Below are 16,589 nucleotides of genomic sequence, written 5' to 3'. Positions count from 1 at the left end.
TATGACGTACTGAGGACGGTGGTCGCTTGGCGGTGTCAAATTTTTAAGATTTTAAGTGACGGCATCGAGGAGTTACGGACGTTTATGCAGCGTGTTTGGAAACACGAAGAGCGCAGACGCGCCGCGCCGCCTGGCCCAGTAAGCGTAGTTTGCTTTGATATAGGACCGTTTGGCGACGTAAAAAAATACTAGTTTCCACAGTAGGATGTATGGAGAGTAATGGAAAGTGTTTAATTTGTAACTACATGTGACGAAAACGTAGCTTTTGCGTGAGTTTGTGTAATCCGTATTTATTTTCGGTTTGCAATTGCGTCTTTGAGTACTTTTTTCTCTGGGACAGTAAGGTCGTATCGAGGTGAAATTTTTATGACGTACTGAGGACGGTGGTCGCTTGGCGGTGTCAAATTTTTAAGATTTTAAGTGACGGCATCGAGGAGTTACGGACGTTTATGCAGCGTGTTTGGAAACACGAAGAGCGCAGACGCGCCGCGCAGCCTGGCCCAGTAAGCGTAGTTTGCTTTGATATAGGACCGTTTGGCGACGTAAAAAAATACTAGTTTCCACAGTAGGATGTATGGAGAGTAATGGAAAGTGTTTAATTTGTAACTACATGTGACGAAAACGTAGCTTTTGCGTGAGTTTGTGTAATCCGTATTTATTTTCGGTTTGCAATTGCGTCTTTGAGTACTTTTTTCTCTGGGACAGTAAGGTCGTATCGAGGTGAAATTTTTATGACGTACTGAGGACGGTGGTCGCTTGGCGGTGTCAAATTTTTAAGATTTTAAGTGACGGCATCGAGGAGTTACGGACGTTTATGCAGCGTGTTTGGAAACACGAAGAGCGCAGACGCGCCGCGCCGCCTGGCCCAGTAAGCGTAGTTTGCTTTGATATAGGACCGTTTGGCGACGTAAAAAAATACTAGTTTCCACAGTAGGATGTATGGAGAGTAATGGAAAGTGTTTAATTTGTAACTACATGTGACGATAACGTAGCTTTTGCGCGAGTTTGTGTAATCCGTTTTTCGGTTTGTATTTGCGTCTTTGAGTGCGTTTTTGCCTGGGACAGTAAGGTCGTATCGAGGTGAAATTTTTATGACGTACTGAGGACGGTGGTCGCTTGGCGGTGTCAAATTTTTAAGATTTTAAGTGACGGCATCGAGGAGTTACGGACGTTTATGCAGCGTGTTTGGAAACACGAAGAGCGCAGACGCGCCGCGCAGCCTGGCCCAGTAAGCGTAGTTTGCTTTGATATAGGACCGTTTGGCGACGTAAAAAAATACTAGTTTCCACAGTAGGATGTATGGAGAGTAATGGAAAGTGTTTAATTTGTAACTACATGTGACGAAAACGTAGCTTTTGCGTGAGTTTGTGTAATCCGTATTTATTTTCGGTTTGCAATTGCGTCTTTGAGTACTTTTTTCTCTGGGACAGTAAGGTCGTATCGAGGTGAAATTTTTATGACGTACTGAGGACGGTGGTCGCTTGGCGGTGTCAAATTTTTAAGATTTTAAGTGACGGCATCGAGGAGTTACGGACGTTTATGCAGCGTGTTTGGAAACACGAAGAGCGCAGACGCGCCGCGCCGCCTGGCCCAGTAAGCGTAGTTTGCTTTGATATAGGACCGTTTGGCGACGTAAAAAAATACTAGTTTCCACAGTAGGATGTATGGAGAGTAATGGAAAGTGTTTAATTTGTAACTACATGTGACGATAACGTAGCTTTTGCGCGAGTTTGTGTAATCCGTTTTTCGGTTTGTATTTGCGTCTTTGAGTGCGTTTTTGCCTGGGACAGTAAGGTCGTATCGAGGTGAAATTTTTATGACGTACTGAGGACGGTGGTCGCTTGGCGGTGTCAAATTTTTAAGATTTTAAGTGACGGCATCGAGGAGTTACGGACGTTTATGCAGCGTGTTTGGAAACACGAAGAGCGCAGACGCGCCGCGCCGCCTGGCCCAGTAAGCGTAGTTTGCTTTGATATAGGACCGTTTGGCGACGTAAAAAAATACTAGTTTCCACAGTAGGATGTATGGAGAGTAATGGAAAGTGTTTAATTTGTAACTACATGTGACGAAAACGTAGCTTTTGCGCGAGTTTGTGTAATCCGTTTTTCGGTTTGTATTTGCGTCTTTGAGTGCGTTTTTGCCTGGGACAGTAAGGTCGTATCGAGGTGAAATTTTTATGACGTACTGAGGACGGTGGTCGCTTGGCGGTGTCAAATTTTTAAGATTTTAAGTGACGGCATCGAGGAGTTACGGACGTTTATGCAGCGTGTTTGGAAACACGAAGAGCGCAGACGCGCCGCGCCGCCTGGCCCAGTAAGCGTAGTTTGCTTTGATATAGGACCGTTTGGCGACGTAAAAAAATACTAGTTTCCACAGTAGGATGTATGGAGAGTAATGGAAAGTGTTTAATTTGTAACTACATGTGACGAAAACGTAGCTTTTGCGTGAGTTTGTGTAATCCGTATTTATTTTCGGTTTGCAATTGCGTCTTTGAGTACTTTTTTCTCTGGGACAGTAAGGTCGTATCGAGGTGAAATTTTTATGACGTACTGAGGACGGTGGTCGCTTGGCGGTGTCAAAGTTTTAAGATTGTAAATAAAGTGCCGTATTCTGCGTTGACGCTGTAGATATCCCGCGCGCCGTTCAGTATACGCGCGTCTCTCGCTGGCACTTGTTCGGAGGGGCCGCCTTATAACGTAACTTGGAGCAAGCGGAGCGCAGCGGAGTCGCATTGCAAAGGCAACAGGCTGCGCACTCCACTCACCCTCCACGCCCGCCCGCCTCCCCCCCCTCCACAAATCACACAGTCTATGCAAATGCACCTGTTGAAATAAGTTGTTTGCGAATTCTCGCTTGCTAAGTCGGGCAGCTAGGAGGGGAGCAAAATGCATGCTGCCAAGGCAACAGGCTGCGCACTCCACTCACCCTCCACGCCCGCCCGCCTCCCCCCCCCCTCCACAAATCACACAGTCTATGCAAATGCACCTGTTGAAATAAGTTGTTTGCGAATTCTCTTGCTAAGTTGGGAAGCATGAATGCCATCTGACTCCCCAGCCCCCAAGCAGATATTGAAATAGTCGCCGTTAATTATATTAGTGGACCTGACACCCCCGCCTCTCAGGCCGTGTATTACGGCGAATTTTTTTTACCCTGGATTTCCCTGGAGGGGGACAAAATGCATGCTGCCAAGCCAACAGGCTGCGCACTCCAATCACTCTCGCCCCCCCCCCCCTCCCCGAATCCCACAGGCGATACAAATGCGCCTGTTGAAATAACTTGTTTGCGAATTCACTTGCTAAGTTGGGAAGCATGGAAGCCACCATGCCATCACACACCCCAGCCTCCAAGCAGCAATTAAAATAGTCGCCGTTAATTATATTAGTGGGCCTGACACCCCCGCCTCTCACGCCTTGTATTACGCTGAATTTTTTTTACCCTGATTTCCTTCTGGACACCCTTTCACTGCTGCCGCACAGCACTGCTTATGGTTTAATTATTATATAATGCTCCAATTATTTTAATGCAGCCCAATTGCGACGATTTGTGTTTGTGTGTGATCTGTAAATTTCTGTTTTGCTTTCTCAGTCGGGAAGCTACGGTTGCAACAATATTACATTGAAGCCTGCTAACTGAGGAAGTGCAGCCAGGAAGCAAATAGCTGAACATGGGTGTTCGCCATGTCGATATGAAAGTGCTGAGTCTGAACAGTCAAAATTTTCTGGCGCCTCCAGGCGACTGTGAGAGGCTGTGCTCATCCCTGGAATCGCACCACGGGATATCGGCCGCGAGCTGCGAATTCCGACGAATGACGGGCCGCATTTTGCGCTCCTTAATCCCCCCCCCCCCACCACCACTCCCCCTATCGCAAAACTGGACCGCGCTTTCCGACGCATTCCGTCCTTGGCGTACAATGTATCGGCTGCCCTGTGTCCCAAGCTCTTCACACTTTCCTTTTTTTTTTTTATTGTTACAGTCTATAGAAATCCCTCCGCGTTTTCGGCAGGCACTTCATCTGTAACACTACGTTATGTGAATGTGCGGCACAAGTGACAGCGTGAATTTATGCAGCATTAGGCGTGTCTAGCAGTACTGGTATGTCTGTCTCTCATCTGCTGTATTACAGTGGATTTCTTGCCCTTGATTCTTATCTGACAACTTTTTATTGGCACCACACAGCACTGCTTATGGTACTGATTATTGTAATGCTCCAATCGTCGGGAATTTCGATGCACGTGTTTGATCTGTACGTTCCTGTTTTCTTTACGGACAGCATGACTGATATTAGACACCACACCGACGAGTGTCTTTTATTCTAGCCACCATGTTGCTCGACTACCATTCTACAATTTGGTTTCCCCACTTTATTATTCAGTAGCGCCTAATGTTATGGACGTTCTTCCTTCTTGCCTCACCACAGACTTAGTGGTTGTTTTCTCCTTTTGAGTCTCCACTGCACTGCCTATACAGCGTTTTTGTGTGTTCTCAATTGTAGTAAACATACCATCTACACACTATGTATATAACTTTTCTCTATCCTCCTCCATTCACTTTACACTTATATTACCTGTTACTTTCGTTCCTTCCTTACTTCCCTCCGTCGTTTCCTCTTTGCCCCATACATCCTCCCTCTTCTCACCATGGCTTCCTTCTCCTCCTCTCATCCTTTCCCATATTACTATCCTCTTCAACTCTCTCAACCATACTTTCCTCATACACTCCCTCCCTCCCTCCCTCCCTCCCTCCATTCTTTCTACATACTGCTTTTTCTCCTCCCCATCTCTTTTTTTCCGCATTACAGCAAGCAAAGCAGTATATTCAAGTTCTGTGGTTACTACACACAACTCAGCTGCAAAAGCATCTGTTACTGAACTTGCAAGGGATCCCTTGCATGGAGGAGTGACTGCTTACGCAAATCTTACTCTGGACATTTGAGATATTGTACATGCAAAAGTTGCAGCACACACTATTCATGTTCTATTACCGAAAACTGCTGAAAGTGAAATTCTTCCTATTCATTTCAGTATATCAGTACATCCAAGTGTTACTGTATACAGAAAGGTTGCTGCAAATGTAACAGTTACTGAATGTACAATAGTTATAGCACTACAAGGTTAATCACAAGGTCTACTATCCTTGCAAGTTGAGCTGTCCTCTCAAGTTGAACTGTCCTCGCTAGTTGTGCTGTCCTTACAAGCTATGCTGTCCTTCCAACCTGCACTGTCCTCACAAGCTGTGCTGTCCTCACAAGCTGTGCTGTCCTCACAAGCTATGCTGTCCTTCCAACCTGCACTGTCCTCGCAAGCTGTGCTGTCCTCACAAGCTGTGCTGTCCTCACAAGCTGTGCTGTCCGCACAAGCTGTGCTGTCCTCGCAAGCGGTGCTGTCCTCACAAGCCGTGCTGTCCTCGCAAGCTGTGCTGTCCTCGCAAGCCGTGCTGTCCTCGCAAGCCGTGCTGTCCTCGCAAGCTGTGCTGTCCTCGCAAGCTGTGCTGTCCTCGCAAGCCGTGCTGTCCTCGCAAGCCGTGCTGTCCTTGCAAGCCGTGCTGTCCTCACAAGTTGTGCTGTCCTCACAAGTTGTGCTGTCCTCACAAGTTGTGTTGTCCTCTCAAGTTGTGTTGTCCTCTCAAGTTGTGTTGTCCTCTCAAGTTGAGCTGTCCTCTCAAGTTGTGTTGTCCTCTCAAGTTGAGCTGTCCTCTCAAGTTGTGTCGTCCTCTCAAGTTGAGCTGTCCTCTCGAGCTGTCCTCTCCTCTCAAGATGAGCTGTCCTCTCCTCTCAAGATGAGCTGTCCTCTCCTCTCAAGTTGAGCTGTCCTCTCCTCTCAAGCTGAGCTGTCCTCTCCTCTCAAGTTGAGCTGTCCTCTCGAGTGGAGCTGTCCTCTCGAGTGGAGCTGTCCTCTCGAGTGGAGCTGTCCTCTCGAGTGGAGCTGTCCTCTCGAGTGGAGCTGTCCTCTCGAGTGGAGCTGTCCTCTCGTGTGGAGCTGTCCTCTCGAGTGGAGCTGTCCTCTCGAGTGGAGCTGTCCTCTCGAGTGGAGCTGTCCTCTCGAGTGGAGCTGTCCTCTCGAGTGGAGCTGTCCTCTCGAGTGGAGCTGTCCTCTCGAGTGGAGCTGTCCTCTCGAGTGGAGCTGTCCTCTCGAGTTGTGCTGTCCTCTCGAGTTGTGCTGTCCTCTCGAGTTGTGCTGTCCTCTCGAGTTGTGCTGTCCTCTCGAGTTGTGCTGTCCTCTCCAGTTGTGCTGTCCTCTCCAGTTGTGCTGTCCTCTCAAGTTGAGCTGTCCTCTCAAGTTGAGCTGTCCTGTCAAGTTGAGCTGTCCTCTCAAGTTGAGCTGTCCTCTCAAGTTGAGCTGCCCTCTCAAGTTGAGCTGTCCTCTCATGCTGTGCTGTCGTCGCAAGCTGTGCTGTCGTCGCAAGCTGTGCTGTCGTCGCAAGCTGTGCTGTCGTCGCAAGCTGTGCTGTCCTCGCAAGGTGTGCTGTCCTCGCAAGGTGTGCTGTCCTTGCAATGTGTGCTGTGCTGTCCTAAAAAAGTATGCTGTGTTCACAAGGTCACATGCACTAACTACGTGTTTTGTCATTGTGAGGATTGCCAGTGTCAATATCAGTGCTGTCAGTGCTGTAGTGTCCTCACAGGTGTTGTAGTCATCACATGTTTTGCAGGAATGGCAGGATATGCACTTTTCAGAAAATGTGTTTTTCCTCCCCAAGTATGCTGCCCACAAGGTGTGTTGTCCTCGAAAGATGGGCTTTCCTTGCAGGCTATTTTATCCTTGCAATGGGTGTGCGTTCTGTGCAAGGTGAACTGTGCTCACTGCTTCTTCTGTCCTTGCAAATTATTCCGTCCCCACAAGGTGAGCTGTACTGCCAACATGTGCTGACCTCATAATAAGTGGAGCAATCAGAAGGCATGCAGTCATTGGAACATATATTTTCTTCAGAAAGTATGCCATCTCCACATCTTGTCCTATCCCCACACAGTGTACTAACATTACAAGGCATGCTGTCCTCTTAAGGTGTTCTTATAAAATGAGCTCTCATTCTAAGGTGTGCTCTCCCTTTAAGGAGTGCTGACAACCTAAGGTGAGATGTCCTCTGCATATCTGCCATCCTCTTAAGCCTTGATGTCCTCGGCAGGTGTGCAATTTTATTAATGTCTTGTGTTCTGAAGGTGTCTTCACAGGTCAAGAAGTCTTCACAGGGTGAGCTGCCTTCACAGGTGTGCTGTCCTCCCAACATGTGCAGTGCTTGTGAGACTTGCTGTCCCTGCAGGGTGTGCGTGCCGTCATTGCAAAGTGTGCCATTCTTGCATGGTGTGCCATCCTCACATGATGTGCCATCCGCGCAAGGTGTGCCATCCGCGCAAGGTGTGCCATCCTCGCAAGGTGTGCCATCCTCGCAAGGTGTGCCGTCCTTGCAAGGTGTGCCATACTCGTAAGTTGTGCCATCCACGCAAGGTCTCCCATCCTTGCAAGGTGTGCCATCCTCGCAAGGTGTGCCCTTCTCACAAGGTGTGCTATCCTCACAAGGGGTGCTGTACTCACAGCCCATGCACGGCGAGGTTACCTTGCAGGGCAAGCCGACCTCACAGTGTGGGGTTCTACAATCCCAAGATGTTCTGTACTCACATAATGTGCTGTCCTCAGTAGGGTTGCTGTCCTCAAATGATGTGGTGCCACACTTGATGTTATGTCATTGGATGGTGTGGCATACTGATAATATGTGCAATCCTCAATCAGTGTAGTCTCTCACAATCTGTACTATCTTTACAATATGTGCTGCCACTGGTAGGTTGAAGCACGACTTTGCAAGATGTGCTTTACCATAGGTGTGCTTTCCATTCATGGTGAGTTCTCTGCTATGCTCACATGAAATACTGATCTCAGAACGTATGCTCCTCTAGCAACGGGTCTTTTTCATAAATGTATGAACTCACAATCTGTAATTCTTTTATAATGAATGCTATCCCCACAAGGTGTACTGACTAAAAATATCTTGCGCAATTGACATGGTTTACAGTCCTTACAGTTCATGACGTGCACACAGATCTTGTCACTTCTCAGCAGTAATAAATGGACTACCAGATCATGACATACAGCTCCTCGTTCCCTATGGAACAATGTCAGCCGTTGCATAGTGTGCAGCCTTCACATGGAGTGCAGCGTTTGCATGGTGTGCACCCTTTGCATGGTGCGCACCCTTTGCATGGTGTGCACCCTTTGCATGGTGTGCACCCTTTGCATGGTGTGCATCCTTTGCATGGTGTGCACCCTTTGCATGGTGTGCAGCATTCACTCGGAGTGCAGCCTTCACTCGGAGTGCAGCCTTCACTCGGAGTGCAGCCTTCGCTCGGAGTGCAGCCTTCGCTCGGAGTGCAGCCTTCGCTCGGAGTGCAGCCTTCGCTCAGAGTGCAGCCTTCGCTCGGAGTGCAGCCTTCGCTCATAGTGCAGCCTTCGCTCGGAGTGCAGCCTTCGCTCCGAGTGCAGCCTTCGCTCCGAGTGCAGCCTTCGCTCCGAGTGCAGCCTTCGCTCGGAGTGCAGCCTTCGCTCGGAGTGCAGCCTTCGCTTGGAGTGCAGCCTTCGCTCGGAGTGCAGCCTTCACACGCAGTGCAGCCTTCACAAGGAGTGCTGATTCGCAAGGAGTGCTGCCTTCGCAAGGAGTGCTGCCTTCGCAAGGAGTGCTGCCTTCGCATGGAGTGTTGCCTTCGCAAGGAGTGCTGCCTTCGCATGGAGTGTTGCCTTCGCAAGGAGCGCTGCCATCGCAAGGAGTGCTGCCATCGCAAGGAGTGCTGCCTTCATAATGAGTGCTGCCTTTGCAAGGAGTGCTGCCTGCGCAAGGAGTGCTGCCTTCGCAAGGAGTTCTGCCTTCGCACGGAGTTCTGCCTTCGCACGGAATGCAGCCTTCACACGAAGTGCAGCCTTCGCACGGAGTGCAGCCTTCGCACGGAGTGCAGCCAATGCACGGATTGCAGCCTTAGCAAGGACTGCAGCCTTCGCACAGAATGCAGCCTTCGCAAGGAGTGCAGCCTTCGCACGGAGTGCTGCTGTCGCACGGAGTGAGGCCTTCGCACGGAGTGCAACCTTCGCACAGAGTGCAGCCTTCGCACCTAGTGCAGCCTTCACACGGAGCGCAGCCTTCACACCGAGTGCAACCTTCGCTCGGAGTGCAACCTTTACTCAGAGTGCAGCCTTCGCATGGAGTGCAGCGTTTGCACGGAGTGATGCCTTCGCAAGGAGTGATGCCTTCGCAAGGAGTGCTGCTGTTGCACGGAGTGCAACCTTCGCATGGAGTGCAGCTTTCGCAATGAGTGTAGCCATCGCACGGAGTGCAGCCTTCGCAAGGAGTGCAGCCTTCGCAAGGAGGCAGCCTTCGCAAGGGGTGCTGCCTTCGCAAGGAGTGCTGCCTTCGCAAGGAGTGCTGCTGTTGCACGGAGTGCAACCTTCGCATGGATTGCAGCCTTCGCAATGCGTGTAGCCATCGCTCAGAGTGCAGCCTTCGCACGGAGTGCAGCCTTCGCAAGGAGTGCAGCCTTCACAAGGAGGCAGCCTTCACAAGGAGTCCTGCCTTCGCAAGGAGTGCTGCTTTCGCAAGGAGTGCTGATTCGCAAGGAGTGCTACCTTCGCAAGGGGAGTTGCCTTCGCAAGGAGTGCTGCCTTCGAAAGGAGTGCTGCCTTCGCAAGGAGTGCTGCCTTCGCAAGGAGTGCTGCCTTTGCAAGGAGTGCTGCCTTCGCAAGGAGTGCTGCCTTTGCACGGATTGCAGCCTTCGCAGAGAGTGCAGAACTCGCACGGAGTGCATCCTTCGCACGGAATGCAGCCTTCGCACAGAGTGCAGCCTTCGCACGTAGTGCAGTCTTCGCATGGAAAGCAGCATTTGCACGGAGTGCAGCCTTTGCATGGAGGGCAGCCTTTGCATGGCGTGCAGCCATCGCATGGACTGCAGCCTTCGCTAGGAGTGCTGATGTTGCACAGAATGCAGCCTTCGCATGGAGTGCAACCTTCGCAAGGAGTGAAGCCATCGCACGCAGTGCAGCCTTTGCACGGAGTGCAGCCTTCGCAAGGAGTGCAGCCTTCGCAAGGAGTGCAGCCTTCGCAAGGAGTGCAGCCTTCGCAAGGAGTGCTGCCTTCGCAAGGAGTGCTGATTCGCAAGGAGCGCTGCCTTCGCTAGGAGTGCTGCCTTCGCAAGGAGAGCTGCTTCGCAAGGAGTGTTGCCTTCGCAAGGAGTGTTGCCTTCGCAATGAGTGCTGCCTTCGCAAGGAGTGCAGCCTTCGCAAGGAGTGCAGCCTTCACAAGGAGTGCAGCTTTCGTAAAGGGCGCAGCCTTTGCAAGGAGTGCAGCCTTTGCACAGAGTGCAGCCTTTGCACAGAATGCAGCCTTTGCACAGGTTGCAGCCTTTGCATGATATTCACTTTTCGCATGGAGTGCAGTCTTCGTATGGATTTCAACCTTCGCTCAAAGTGCAACCTTCACTCGGAGTGCAACCTTTGCTCGGAGTGCATCCATCGGTTGGAGTGCTGCCTTTGCATGGAGTGCAGCATTTGCATGGAGTGCAGCCTTTGCATAGAGTGCATCCTTCACATAGAGTGGAGCATTCGCATGGAGTGCAGCCTTCGCATGGAGTGAAGCCTTCGCATGGGGTGCTGCCTTCACAAGAAGTGCTGCTGTTGGATGGCATGCACCCTTCGCATGGAGTGCAGCCTTTGCACGGAGTGCTGTCATCGTACGGAGTGCAGCCTTTACACGGAGTGCAGCATTCGCATGGTGTCCAGCCTTCGCAAGGAGTGCAGCCTTCGCAAAGGCTACTGCCTTCGCAAGGAGTGCTGCCTTCGCAAGGAGTGCTGATTCGCATTGAGTGCTGCCTTCACAGGGAGTGCTGCCTTCGCAAGGAGAGCTGCCTTCGCAAGGAGTGCTGCCCCTGCAATGAGTGTTGCCTTTGCAAGGAGTGCTGCCTTCGCAATGAGTGCTGCCTTCGCGAGGAGTGCTGCATACGCACGGAGTGTTGCCTTCGCGTGGAGTGCAGCCTACGCATGGAGTGGACCCTTCGCACGGAGTGCAGCCTTCGCACGGGGTGTAGCCTTCGCACGGAGCACAGCCTTCGTGCAGAGAGCAGCCTTTACGCAGAGTTCAGCCTTCGCACGGAGTCCATCCTTCACACAGAGTGCAGCCTATGCTCAGAGTGCAACCTTCGCTCGGAGTGCACCCTTCGCATGGAGTGCAGTGTTGCATGGAGTGCAGCCTTCGCATGGATTGAAGCCTTCACATGGAGTGCTGCCTTCGCACGAAGTGCTGCTGTTGCACGGAGTGCAGCCTTTGCATGGAGTGCAGCCTTTGCATGGAGTGCAGCCATCACACGGCGTGCAGCCTACGCATGGAGTGCAGCCCTCGCAAGGAGTGCAGCCTTTGAAAGGAGCACAGCCTTCGCACTGAGTGCAGCCTTTGCACAGAGTGCAGCATTTGCTCAGATTGCAGCCTTTGCACGGGGTGCAGCCTTTGCATGAAATGCAGTTTTCGCATGGAGTGAAGTCTTCGTATGGATTGCAACCTTCGCTCGGAGTGCAACCTATGCTCTGAGTGCATCCTGCGCCCGGAGTGCTGCCTTCGCATGGAGTGCAGCGTTTGCATTGAGTGCAGCCTTTGCATGGAGTGCATAGATCACATGGGGTGGAGCATTTGCATGGAGTGCAGCCTTCACATGCAGTGCAGCCTTCGCAATGAGTGCAGCCTTCGCAAGGAGTGCAGCCTCCGCAAAGACTACAGCCTTCGCAAGGAGAGCTGCCTTCGCATGGAGTGCTGATTCGCAAGGAGTGCTGATTCGCAAGGAGTGCTGATTCGCAAGGAGTGCTGATTCGCAAGGAGTGCTGTCTTCGCAAGGAGGGCAGCCTTCGCAAGGAGTTCAGCCTTCGCACGGAGTGAAGCCTTCGCACGGAGTGCAGCCTTCGCATGGAATGCAGCCTTCGCACGGAGTGCAGCCTTCGTACCGAGTGCAGCCTTCGCAAGGACTGCAGCCTTCGCACAGAATGCAGCCTTCGCAATGAGTGCAGCCTTCGCACGGAGTGCTGCTGTCGCACAGAGTGAGGCCTTCACACGGAGTGCAGCCTTCGCACAGAGTGCAGCCATCGCACCGAGTGCAGCCTTCGCACAGAGTGCAGCCATCGCACCGAGTGCAGCCTTCGCACAGAGCGCAGCCTTCACACAGACTGCAGCCTTCGCACCGAGTGCAGCCTTCGCACGGAGCGCAGCCTTCACACCGTCTGCAACCTTCACTCGGAGTGCAACCTTTGCTCGGAGTGCAGCCTTCGCATGGAGTGCAGCGTTTGCACGGAGTGATGCCTTCGCAAGGAGTGCTGCCTTCGCAAGGAGTGCTGCCTTTGCAAGGAGTGCTGCCTTCGCAAGGAGTGCTGCCTTCGCAACGAGTGCTGCTGTTGCACGGAGTGCAGCCTTCGCATGGAGTTCAGACTTCGCATGGAGTGCAGCCTACGCATGGAGTGCAGCCTTTGGATGGAGTGAAGCCTTCACATGGAGTGCTACCTTCACACGAAGTGCTGCTGTTGCACGGAGTGCAACCTTCGCATGGATTGCAGCCTTCGCAATGAGTGTAGCCATCGCTCGGAGTGCAGACTTTGCACGGAGTGCAGCCTTAGCAAGGAGTGCAGCCTTAGCAAGGAGTGCAGCCTTCGCAAGGAGTGCTGCTTTCGCAAGGAGTGCTGATTCGCACGGAGTGCTGCCTTTGTACGGATTGCAGCCTTCGCAGGGAGTGCAGAACTCGCACGGAGTGGATCCTTCGCACGGAATGCAGCATTCGCACGGAGTGCAGCCTTCGCACGTAGTGCAGCCTTCGCATGGAGAGCATCATTCGCACGGAGTGCAGCCTTCGCGGAGAGAGCAGCCTTCACGCGGAGTTCAGCCTTCGCACGGAGTCCATCCTTCACACAGAGTGCAGCCTTGGCTTGGAGTGCAACCTTCGCTCGGAGTGCAACCTTCGCTCGGAGTGCAACCTTCGCTCGGAGTGCAACCTTCGCTCGGAGTGCACCCTTCGCATGGAGTGCAGCGTTTGCATGGAGTGCAGCCTTTGCATGGAGTGAAGCCTTCACATGCAGTGCTGCCTCCGCACGAAGTGCTGCCTTCGAATGGAGTGCAGCGTTTGCATGGAGTGCAGCCTTTGCATGGAGTGCATAGATCAAATGGGGTGGAGCATTTGCATGGAGTGCAGCCTTCACATGCAGTACAGCCTTCGCAAGGAGTGCAGCCTTCGCAAAGACTACTGCCTTCACAAGGAGTGCTGCCTTCGCATGGAGTGCTGATTCGCAAGGAGTGCTGATTCGCAAGGAGTGCTGTCTTCACAAGGAGTGCTGCCTTCGCATGGAGTGCTGCCTCTGCAAGGAGTGCTGCCTTCACAAGGAGTGCTGCCTTCGCAAGGAGTGCTGCCTTCACAAGGAGTGCTGCCTGCGCAAGGAGTGCTGCCTTCGCAACGTGTGTTGCCTTCGCACGGAGTGCAGCCTTCGCACAGAGTGCAGCCTTCGAACGGAGTGCAGCCTTCGCAATGAGTGCAGCCTTCGCATGGTGTGCAGCTTTCGCACGGAGTGCTGCTGTTGCACGGAGTGCAGCCTTTGCATGGAGTGCAGCCTTTGCACGGAGTGCAGCCATCACACGGCGTGCAGCCTACGCATGGAGTGCAGCCCTCGCAAGGAGTGCAGCCTTTGAAAGGAGCACAGCCTTCGCACTGAGTGCAGCCTTTGCACAGAGTGCAGCATTTGCTGAGATTGCAGCCTTTGCACGGGGTGCAGCCTTTGCATGAAATGCAGTTTTCGCATGGAGTGAAGTCTTCGTATGGATTGCAACCTTCGCTCGGAGTGCAACCTATGCTCTGAGTGCATCCTTCGCCCGGAGTGCTGCCTTCGCATGGAGTGCAGCGTTTGCATTGAGTGCAGCCTTTGCATGGAGTGCATAGATCACATGGGGTGGAGCATTTGCATGGAGTGCAGCCTTCACATGCAGTGCAGCCTTCGCAATGAGTGCAGCCTTCGCAAGGAGTGCAGCCTCCGCAAAGACTACAGCCTTCGCAAGGAGAGCTGCCTTCGCATGGAGTGCTGATTCGCAAGGAGTGCTGATTCGCAAGGAGTGCTGTCTTCGCAAGGAGGGCAGCCTTCGCAAGGAGTTCAGCCTTCGCACGGAGTGCAGCCTTCGCACGGAGTGCAGCCTTCGCATGGAATGCAGCCTTCGCACGGAGTGCAGCCTTCGTACCGAGTGCAGCCTTCGCAAGGACTGCAGCCTTCGCACAGAATGCAGCCTTCGCAATGAGTGCAGCCTTCGCACGGAGTGCTGCTGTCGCACAGAGTGAGGCCTTCACACGGAGTGCAGCCTTCGCACAGAGTGCAGCCTTCGCACCGAGTGCAGCCTTCGCACAGAGCGCAGCCTTCACACAGAGTGCAGCCTTCACACCGAGTGCAGCCTTCGCACGGAGTGCAGCCTTCACACCGTCTGCAACCTTCGCTCGGAGTGCAACCTTTGCTCGGAGTACAGCCTTCGCATGGAGTGCAGCGTTTGCGCGGAGTGCAGCCTTCGCAAGGAGTGCAGCCTTCGCAAGGAGTGCTGCTTTCGCAAGGAGTGCTGATTCGCACGGAGTGCTGCCTTTGTACGGATTGCAGCCTTCGCAGGGAGTGCAGAACTCGCACGGAGTGGATCCTTCGCACGGAATGCAGCATTCGCACGGAGTGCAGCCTTCGCACGCAGTGCAGCCTTCGCATGGAGAGCATCATTCGCACGGAGTGCAGCCTTCGCGCAGAGAGCAGCCTTCACGCGGAGTTCAGCCTTCGCACGGAGTCCATCCTTCACACAGAGTGCAGCCTTGGCTTGGAGTGCAACCTTCGCTCGGAGTGCAACCTTCGCTCGGAGTGCAACCTTCGCTCGGAGTGCAACCTTCGCTCGGAGTGCACCCTTCGCATGGAGTGCAGCGTTTGCATGGAGTGCAGCCTTCGCATGGAGTGAAGCCTTCACATGCAGTGCTGCCTCCGCACGAAGTGCTGCCTTCGCATGGAGTGCAGCGTTTGCATGGAGTACAGCCTTTGCATGGAGTGCATAGATCAAATGGGGTGGAGCATTTGCATGGAGTGCAGCCTTCACATGCAGTACAGCCTTCGCAAGGAGTGCAGCCTTCGCAAAGACTACTGCCTTCACAAGGAGTGCTGCCTTCGCATGGAGTGCTGATTCGCAAGGAGTGCTGATTCGCAAGGAGTGCTGTCTTCACAAGGAGTGCTGCCTTCGCATGGAGTGCTGCCTCTGCAAGGAGTGCTGCCTTCACAAGGAGTGCTGCCTTCGCAAGGAGTGCTGCCTTCACAAGGAGTGCTTCCTGCGCAAGGAGTGCTGCCTTCGCAACGTGTGTTGCCTTCGCACGGAGTGCAGCCTTCGCACGGAGTGCAGCCTTCGAACGGAGTGCAGCCTTCGCAAGGAGTGCAGCCTTCGCATGGTGTGCAGCTTTCGCACGGAGTGCAGCCTTCGTACCGAGTGCAGCCTTCGCAAGGACTGCAGCCTTCGCACAGAATGCAGCCTTCGCAATGAGTGCAGCCTTCGCACGGAGTGCTGCTGTCGCAGGGAGTGAGGCCTTCGCATGGAGTGCAGCCTTCGCACCGAGTGCAGCCTTCGCACCGAGTGCAGCCTTCGCAAGGAGCGCAGCCTTCACACCGTCTGCAACCTTCGCTCGGAGTGCAACCTTTGCTCGGAGTGCAGCCTTCGCATGGAGTGCAGTGTTTGAACGGAGTGATGCCTTCGCAAGGAGTGCTGCCTTCGCAAGGAGTGCTGCCTTCGCAAGGAGTGCTGCTGTTGCACGGAGTACAGCCTTCGTATTGAGTGCAGACTTCGCATGGAGTGCAGCCAACGCATGGAGTGCAGCCTTTGGATGGAGTGAAGCCTTCACATGGAGTGCTGCCTTCACATGAAGTGCAGCTGTTGCACGGAGTGCAACCTTCGCATGGATTGCAGCCTTCGCAATGAGAGTAGCCATCGCTCGGAGTGCAGCCCTTGCACGGAGGGCAGCCTTCGCAAGGAGGAAGACTTGGCAATGAGTGATGCCTTCGCAAGGAGTGCTGCTTTCGCTAGGAGTGCTGATTCGCAAGGAGTGCTACCTTCGCAAGGGGATTTGCCTTCGCAAGGAGTGCTGCCTTCGCAAGGAGTGATGCCTTCGCAAGGAGTGCTGCCTTCGCAAGGAGTGCTGCCTTCGCAAGGAGTGCTGCCTTCGCAAGGAGTGCTGCCTTCGCAACGAGTGCTGCCTTTGCACGGATTGCAGCCTTCGCATGGAGTGCAGAACTCGCACGGAGTGCATCCTTCGCACGGAATGCAGCCTTCGCAATGAGTGCAGCCTTCGCACGGAGTGCAGCCTTCGCATGGAGAGCAGCATTCCCACGGAGTGCAGCCTTTGCATGGAGTGCAGCCATTGGATGGAGTGAAGCCTTCACATGGAGTGCTGCCTTCACACGAAGTGCTGCTGTTGCACGGAGTGCAACCTTCGCATGGATTGCAGCCTTTGCATGGCGTGCAGCCATCGCATGGACTGCAGCCTTCGCTAGGAGTGCTGCTGTTGCACAAAGTGTAGCCTTCGCATGGAGTGCAGCCTTTGC

At 53.2% G+C, this 16,589-nt stretch overlaps 1 protein-coding gene across 3 annotated transcripts in view; it reads left to right on the top strand.

Moving 5' to 3' along the window:
* The window catches only part of LOC126213208 (uncharacterized), a 572,957-nt gene that overhangs the window by 413,350 nt on the left and 143,018 nt on the right, over nt 1–16,589 (top strand). The window lies entirely within an intron of this gene.

The sequence above is a fragment of the Schistocerca nitens genome, chromosome 11 (genome assembly GCF_023898315.1).
Source record: "Schistocerca nitens isolate TAMUIC-IGC-003100 chromosome 11, iqSchNite1.1, whole genome shotgun sequence".
Taxonomy (NCBI): Eukaryota; Metazoa; Arthropoda; class Insecta; order Orthoptera; family Acrididae; genus Schistocerca; species Schistocerca nitens.
The sequence above is the reverse complement of the archived record's forward strand: the minus strand, read 5'-3'. Positions and strand labels throughout refer to the sequence as shown.